This window comes from Arvicanthis niloticus, chromosome 12 (assembly GCF_011762505.2).
Source record: "Arvicanthis niloticus isolate mArvNil1 chromosome 12, mArvNil1.pat.X, whole genome shotgun sequence".
Classification (NCBI taxonomy): domain Eukaryota; kingdom Metazoa; phylum Chordata; class Mammalia; order Rodentia; family Muridae; genus Arvicanthis; species Arvicanthis niloticus.
The window spans coordinates 72,823,850-72,831,992 of NC_047669.1; the positions used below are offsets into that span (position 1 = coordinate 72,823,850).

General features: G+C 43.2%; 1 long non-coding RNA gene across 1 annotated transcript; it reads right to left on the reverse strand.

Annotated features, from left to right (window-relative positions):
• Positions 1–4,678: 4,678 nt before the first annotated feature.
• LOC143444097 (uncharacterized) lies at positions 4,679–8,117 on the reverse strand. The gene is made up of 2 exons (XR_013113653.1): positions 7,877–8,117; positions 4,679–5,626 (listed from the first exon to the last, which is right to left on the reverse strand). It is a non-coding gene; the product is annotated as an uncharacterized LOC143444097 (long non-coding RNA).
• Positions 8,118–8,143: the final 26 nt, after the last annotated feature.

Sequence of the window (8,143 nt, forward strand, 5' to 3'; positions counted from 1 at the left end):
CACTGGTCACTGGCAACACCCTCGTGTCCAATCAACATTTCGTTTGCTATAAGGTCCTACTATGTAGTAAAAATTATCTCCATCTCATTGGGTAACACACAGTGGCCTCACAGGCTTGATCCTATAGGAGGAGCTAAGGTGGGAGGAGTAAAGGGAAGAAAAGGAGGAGAAAGGAGAGGAAGAGGAAAAGGAAGAGGAGGAGCTAGGGGAGACAGAGAAGGAGAGAAGTGGACATGGAGGCTGATGTTCCCTTGTCTGTAGCAGTCAAAGGTAGTTGGTATATCTAGGTTGGGTATTGGGTTATACCTCTGATTATAAGAGTATCTTGTTATTGATCATTACTAAATATATAAGCCTTTGGATAATCTAAGCATTAGAGTCTCATCTGTACCAAGCCCGTGTGGTTGGCAGGATGGTCCGGGCACTACCAAGCCTTGCAGAGACAGCGTGGAAGATTGGCAGAGCCATCTCCCACGCTGGCATCTCGTGGGTGGCAGGGCTGGTGTTTCTAGCTGGCCGTTTCTAGCTGCGGTGCACACATGGCCTCTGGCCACATGGCTGAGCTAGGCAGAGCCGCTGCAGATTAGATAGTCGGCTTGACCAGCGGATGTTTTTTAAATAATTACTACAACATGATCCTCTAGGGTTCTCCCTCCCAGTTCTGGGATTATCCAGCAGCCACCATACCCAGATGTGCTCCCTTGTTAAAGACTAATAATGTCAATCATGTAAGTTTTTCCCATGGATCAATGTCACTGGAATGTATTTGATTATGCTGACATATCATTTTGTTTCTGGTGGTAGAACAGAACTTAGGAGACAGGATAGGTAAGCAGCTTTGGAAGTGCAGAGGACACCCAAACCACAGCACTGAGATCTGTCTTGGGATGGGCAGTCTGTTCAGAGGTCAGAAGGGGATTGTCAGTCCAATTCCCAATTGTTCAATAAGGAAATTAAAGTCCAAAAATACAAGTTCATTTCCCACAAGTCACATGTTTATCATGGACCAAACCAACTGAATCTGCTTCTGTCGTATGGATCATTTATTTCTGTTTCCTTGAAGTGCTAATGTAACCATTCATAATATTGAAGCAAAAATTCTATTAAAAATTAGCTAAACTGGGCAATAATGGCACACTTTTTAATCCCAGCACTCAGGAAACAGGCAGTTGGATCTGGCAGGCTAATCTCTTGAATTTGAGGCAAGCCTGGTTTACAGAGTGAGTTTCAGGACAGCTCAGGTTTTATAGCATCATAAGTGCTTTTTATGTGTCTGTAATGCCTAGTGTAATTATTAGCTGAATGGCTGGCATCCAGAGCACATCTCTGCAGGTGAAATGTAATGAAAACAACCTGAGGCACTCATCATTGCCAGCCTGGCCAGTCATTAAGGCCAGGGTGGGAGCTGGGTTTGTTCATAATGTCAGCACAGTAACTGTCGTTCCAGAAGGGGAAAGCCCCATTTGTATTTGTCTTAGTTAGGGTTTTACTGCTGGGAGCAGACACCATGACCAAGGCAACTCCATAAGGACAAAATTTAAGAGGGTTGGCTTACAGGTTCATAGGTTCAGTCCATTTTTATCAAAGCAGGAACATGGAAGCATCCAGGCAGGCATGGTGCTGAAGGAGCTGAGAGTTTTACATCTTCATCTGAAGGCTGCTTGCAGAATACTGACTTTCAGGTTGCTAGGATGAGGGTCTTAAGCTTACAACCACAGTGACACACCCACCCCAAGGCCACACTTCCAAATAGTACCACTCTCTGGGCCAAACATATTCAAACCACTACACTAGTGTTAGCCAACTTTTGTGACTGAAATGTTCCTGTCGCGAACCCCCCACGCTTGGGCACCAAACTGTTGCAGCCCGTACTGCCCGTTCCGGTCCGAGGGTCAGGGTCTAGCGAGAGAGAGAGTGGGGATAAAGGGGAAGAGACGCGAAGAATGGAGACAAGACAGAGATTCTGATCAAGTCTCGTTTATTGAAGGGAATTCTGAGCTATTTATAGGCTTTTGCCACGTGCCTTGTAGGCGCGTGGATACCACGTGCCTTGCAGGTGTTGATATGACGTAAGCCTTACAGGCGTCTATAGCGTGGACAGCACGTGCACCGCAATGCCTTCAGGCGTGGATAGCACGTGTGCCTTATAAGCATGTATGGCGTAGATAGCACGTGGACAGCACGTGAACTGCAATACCTTGCAGGCGTGGCCACCACGTGCACCTTGCAGCTGGGGGCAGTAAACAGCAACACAAAATATGTGGGATATCAGAGTGTGCTTCAGCTGTTGTAGGCTATTGAAAACCAAATCTTTCGTCAGGGTATATGGTTCCAGATGGCTGCAAAGTTGATCTAGCCGCTTTCTGCTAAAGTCGGCTCCCAACATGTTCCCATTGTGAAACTATTAGCCTGAAGTCTGTGAATGTGGCCTTGGGGTGAATGCATGCACATTATGCAGTTAGGTAGTGTATTGTAGCATATGATAGCTGAAAGGAGCTTCAAGAACAGACAAGGTGGGGCTGGAGAGGTAGCTGCTTAGGTAAGAGCACTTGGGGCTTTTGCAGAGGACTCAGGTTCAAGGACCCACACAGTGGGTCACAGCTTCCAGTAACTCCTGTTCCAGGGGATTTGAGGCTGTCTTCTAACCTCCACAGAGACAAGGCAAGCCTATGCTAAACAGACATATGTGCAGGCAAAACATTCATACAATAAAAATAGATATAAATTTTTAAAAGAACAAATAATCTATAACTGGAAAAAGATGAGTTGGCATATACATTACACTTGCACTTTATTTTAAAATGCATGTGCCTGTTTTACCTGCACATATGTGTGTGTACCACATGCATGACTGGTGCCCAAAAGAGGGCATCAACTTCCTGCAACTAGAGTTACGGGCAGTTGTGAAGGACCGTGTTTGTGATGGGAAGTGAACCCAGGTCCTTGACGAGAGTAGCAAGTGCTCTTAACCATTGAGCCTTCTCTTCAGTCCTAATACCTATGTCATTAACATATTTCTTATTTATTAATTTTTATTTTATTTGGGGGTTTTGTTTATTTGTTTGGGTGTTTTGTTTTTGAGACAAGGTTTCTCTGTATACCCCTAGCTGTCCCAGAACTCACTCAGTTGACCAAGCTGGCCTTGAACTCACAGAGATCCTCTTGCCTCTGCCTCCTAAGTGCTAGGATTAAAAGTGTGTGCCACTGCTGCCTGGCTATTTATCTGTTTTTATATCAATCTTCTGATGACGGTTTGCTTAAAAATCATCATGTGGTTTGGAGAGAGGCCTCACTGGAAAAAGCACTTTCTACATAAGCCTGAGGTGTAGAAGGAAGGTTCACCTGTCAAATAAAGCTGATTGAGCACAGCTGAGGTGGGAACTAGACGGTGGGAGATCCAGTAGGAAGCAGGATTCTGGGACACAGCCAGGTGGGGAGGATTCGCCGGGGAACGTGGAGAATAAAAGCATGGGAGCTGAACAGAGATAACCAGCCATGTGCCATGTGGCAGAACTTGGAATACGGGATGATTAATATAGGAGCCTCAGCTGTTATTCCTGAGCTTTGGGCTAGGAGGAAAAACCCTGACTTTTATAATGAAAACCAGGTCTACAATCCCCAGAACCTAGGCAAAACCCTAGATGTGGCAACCATTCTTCTTCTTCTTCTTCTTTTTTTTTTTTTTTTTTTTTTTTTTTTTGAGACAGGGTTTTTCTGTATAGCCCTGGCTGTCCTGGAACTCACTCTGTAGACCAGGCTGGCCTCAAACTCAGAAATCCGCCTGCCTCTGCCTCCCAAGTGTTGGGATTAAAGGCGTGCGCCACTACTGCCCGGCTGTGGCAACCATTTTTAACCCCAACATTTGAAAGGCAGAGATGGGTATTAGAGCAAGCTGGCCAGCTAGACTGCTCAAATCAGCAAGGTGCGAGTTGGGTAAGATTGTGCACCGGAGTAAAGTGGAGAGCAGTCAAGGAAGACACCTGTCTTTTATTTCAGGTCTTCATATGAACTCATGTGCGCCTGCAGACACAGTCACACATGCACACACACACACACACACAGTGAAGAACAGCTTGCCACTTCACAGGGAATTCCTCTTGTTTGAGATCTGTGTCTCCTCCATTGTACCAGGAGTTCCCTAAGTGGGGACACTGCCCACCCCCAGGTCCACAGTGCTTACCACAGTGTCTGATGTACTATAAATCCTCAGTATTCCCTGTAGTAAGCACTGTGCCCCCCCCCCCCGGGTCCACAGTGCTTACCACAGTGTCTGATGTATTATAAACCCTTAGTACATATTGGCTGAATTGATAATTGAATTGAATTTTGTTGTTTTGTTTTCAAAGTGGCTATTTAAAAACTAGTTCTAGAAGACATTCAGATACATGGAAACCAATACCTACCTGTACAAATGTCTGGACTATGCACTGTGCCTTTTCTCGAGCTACTGTCCACACAGGAACTTTCTTTCTCTGTGTACAAGCCTCAGATGGAAACAACACGTCCTTTGGTCTGAACAGAAATATATTGCTTCTCAAAACTACAGTAAGCCAACTTTTCTTTGAGACAGTCTGACACTGTATAGCCCAGCCTGGCCTGGAACTCACTGTGTAGCCCAGGGTAGCTTCAAACTCATGGCAGTCCTCCTGCCTGAGCTCCTGAAAGATGAGATTATGAGTGTGGTTTATGCATACTTTAAGTCAGTGTTTTACTTGAGACTGTAATTCCTCAATTTGATACACATTTTCAAAAATATACATGCATACAGTAATAATAAACCTACTTTAAGATAGTTTTGTAGGGGGTGGGTCTGATGCTAAGGTCCTATTCCCCCACTGGTTCTTGATGGATCAGTAAAGATGCCATGGGTCAATTGCTGGGTGGACGGAAAGAGGCAAGACTTCCAAGTCCCCACAGGAGGCTAAGATATGCAGGAAGAAAGAGGAAATTCTTGTAATGCTTCAGAGAGAGTAAAGGTGATGGGCCATGAGAGATCTCCCCAGGTGGGAGATTGGAAACACAACTAAGAGGAGGGCGGTTTTGGGTTGCTGAACGAGGAGAAGGTAACTGAGCAACTAAAGTTGAGGGCAGATTTAGGGTGCTGAGCTAAGATTATTGGGAGGGGCACACTAGCTGTGTGAGATTAGAATTGCCCAGCAATTGAACCAATAAGGCAGGTTGAAAAGTGAGCTAATATGTGTCTTTCATCTGCAGATCAGAGGAAACCTGGGCGGGGCTAGTACAGTGGTCCACCTGGAGCTTAAAGCCGGGTAGCAAACACTACATGTAACATGTTTTAATATGTTGTGATAGTTGTTCTTGGTTGTCAACTTGACTACATCTGGAATTAATTAAAACCAAAGGGTCTGAGTTTGCCTATGAGGGATTTTCCTTGACTGAATTATTTGAAGTGGAAAGACTGTAAATCCCAATATTTTGAAGTGGGAAGATCCACCTTACACCTGGGCCACACCTTCTGGTCGCAGCCAACATAAGAACAGGAAAGGAGGAAGCTTGCTCGTTGCCTGGTTGCTTTTGCTGACAAGTCCATTCCTTCACTGGTGTTAGAGCTGTTTCTTCAGGATCTGATGTATACTGGAAATCAGCTGAGGCATTCTTAGACTAGCTGCTGGGAGACAGGCATTGTCGGGCTAGCTGGACCACAGCCTCTAAACCACTCTAATAAATCACATACATACATACCTATATATACTTATACAGGTATCCATTCTATAAGTTCTTTTCATCAGAGAACCCTGACAGATGCAGATGTATTTCCACATTATGTCTGTGTAATCTTTTTCAAATACCAATTCTCCTCATGTTATTGTCATGAACCCAAATAGGATTTCATTGTGTGTCTATATCTGTTGTCTAGATGATTCCATGACCAAGTGTTGTTGACTAATTTATCAAGTTACTTTTTGGGAAAACACTTCAAATACTGAGGCTAGAAAAACCCTACACAGTGTAAGTTTGTGCCTCAGGCTTATAACTGTGACGGGGAAAGAAAACATGGCTTTGAGATTGATGGGGGTTTTGAACTTTGATGGTTGAATGTAGTATGAAGAGTATCTGAAGTTTTGTGTTTCACATGTTAGAGTTATATGGCACTGCCTTTGGCCCCAGTTTTCTTCTTAGGCTTTTTTCATATATATATATATATATATATATATATATATATATATATATTCATATATATATATAAATATATATATAATTTCGTGACACTGGAAAGGCAAGAACTTTCTGAATGGGAACTAATCCCAAGTATCAACAGATGGGATTAGTAGATGCATGAAATTACAGAACTTCTAAACATCAAGGGAGACTTATCTGTGCCGCACACAGGCTACAGGATGGGAGAAGCTATACCTCAGACAAGGCTCTGATACCTCAAATTCATAAAGAACTTAAGAAATTAAGGAAATGAATCTACCAGAAATAAATGAACAATAAATTGAACAGTTTTCAAACACTGAAATATGCACCCAATAACTATTTCTAAAGTATTCATTGTCCTGAGCCATTAGCAAAATGCACATTGACACTGCTTTGGCATTCTACCTCACCCTTCAGAATGCTGACAAGAAATCTGACAAATGTTGGTGAGGATGCAGAAAAGAGGAACTCTTACTCACTGCTGACTGGGGTGCAAATTAATAGTGTGGAATTCATTTTGGAGGTTCCTCAAAAAATACAGCTACCATGTAACCCAGTTATTTCACACATGTGCACTCACCCAGAGACCTCTACACCCTATCACAGACATATCTGCACTCCTGCCATGTTTACTGCTGTTATTCACTGTAGGAAGGAAATGGACCCAACCTAGTTGTCTATCCACAGAAAATCCAATACATATTTTAAAAAATGGAATATTATTCAGCTCTAAAGAAAACTAAAATCACACAATGTGCCAAAAAACAAAACCAATGAGCTTAGAATGCATGCTATTAAGCATCTCGGGGAAGAAAATGTTCTTCATATATGCGTCCTAGCCTGTAAGGTCTGCCTGAGTATAGTCAGCATGTGCATGAGGGTGTAACATGTCGTAGAACAGAAATGAATCATTTATAACAGTGCTTCCTAAGGAGTTCACACGTATAACACTTTTAAGTCCTGTGAATGCACTCAGGGTATAACATATTTGCAGTGTAAAGTCCTTAAATGGGAATTGGCCACATAGGATTCCATGAGAGGCTGTTTTATCTTACTGTGAGACGCAAATTTTAAATTATGTTCTCAATGTTCTTATAGAATGTAGTTCTAAATACAAGTAAGTGTAGTATATTTATTTTATTCTTTCAAAAGGAATTTTAGCTCTTCAGATTGTAGATGTAAAGTTTTTAAGAAGTATGTTTAAAATATAATTTTCAAAGCCCCGAGACTACCTGGGAATACTGACTGGTTACTGAATTTCAAAGAGTACCACGGCAGAAATTTGAAAACACTGCAATCTTTTTGTATTTTGGGGCTGTCCTTTCCCCCCTCCCCCGTAATAATTCTATATTGCATCGTTGTTGATGAATAAACATACTTTTATTTAAAAATGAATTAAACAACAAATAAGTTTCTTTAGAAGGTAGTAATAAGACAGAGTTAAGGGACTAGAGAAGGCTCAGTGTTTTAAGAGCACGTGCCAAGGATGAGTTCACATGTGTAGCTCATAAGATCCCTAACTCTAGTGTCAGGGTATCTGCGCTCTACTGGCCTCCAAGGGTACCAGGCACGCATATATGTAAGGTGCACATACGTATATGCACGCAAAACACTCATACACATAAGACCAACCTAAAAACACATTTTTTTTAGAAAAGATTCAAATGCTGCGTAATTCAAAACCCAAAGATAGAGCGAATCTACAACGCCAAACCTTCGCAAGGAATCAAGTATAAAAATCTTGTGCAGTTGAGATAAGAGTGTCGCTGACGCCATCCGGGTCCCAGGGTCCTTTGATCCACGGCCTCCAGGGAGGCCTACGTCAGGATTCGAGCCTGTGGGCTAGCAAACCCTCCGCAACGCTTTTGAACCCCCGGGACAAAAACAGGAAGCTGAGCCGCGGGAGGGGCTGCGCAGGCGCACTGACTTCACCCCTTTCTGGAGTCTAATGACTGTCCAAGGACGTCTTTCCGGAAGTGGG